This window comes from Penaeus monodon, chromosome 21, assembly GCF_015228065.2.
Source record: "Penaeus monodon isolate SGIC_2016 chromosome 21, NSTDA_Pmon_1, whole genome shotgun sequence".
Classification (NCBI taxonomy): Eukaryota; Metazoa; Arthropoda; class Malacostraca; order Decapoda; family Penaeidae; genus Penaeus; species Penaeus monodon.
The window spans coordinates 1,404,060-1,404,329 of NC_051406.1; the positions used below are offsets into that span (position 1 = coordinate 1,404,060).

At 33.3% G+C, this 270-nt stretch overlaps 1 protein-coding gene across 1 annotated transcript in view; it reads left to right on the plus strand.

Moving 5' to 3' along the window:
• LOC119586754 overlaps window positions 1–270 on the plus strand; it is a 12,014-nt gene that overhangs the window by 7,198 nt on the left and 4,546 nt on the right. The window lies entirely within an intron of this gene.

Below are 270 nucleotides of genomic sequence, written 5' to 3' on the forward strand. Positions count from 1 at the left end.
ACCTATGTCACCGTTTCAATATTTTTACTATAAAGAATATTCATGTTGATATTATCAGAATCACGTTTGGATATCACGTACATTGTTATCCTAATTGTTATCAGCAGCAGCATCAAATCATAACCGTAAATTTTCATCTTCAAGATATCATCACGCCTTAACTGATGATGTGGAAAGGAATGTCAAATGCAGAGCAATTTCAGTCGATGCATTTATATTTATGGTCCCTTTGCGCTTGCTGTGTTCATTTTATTTGTTCTGTTGTTTTAG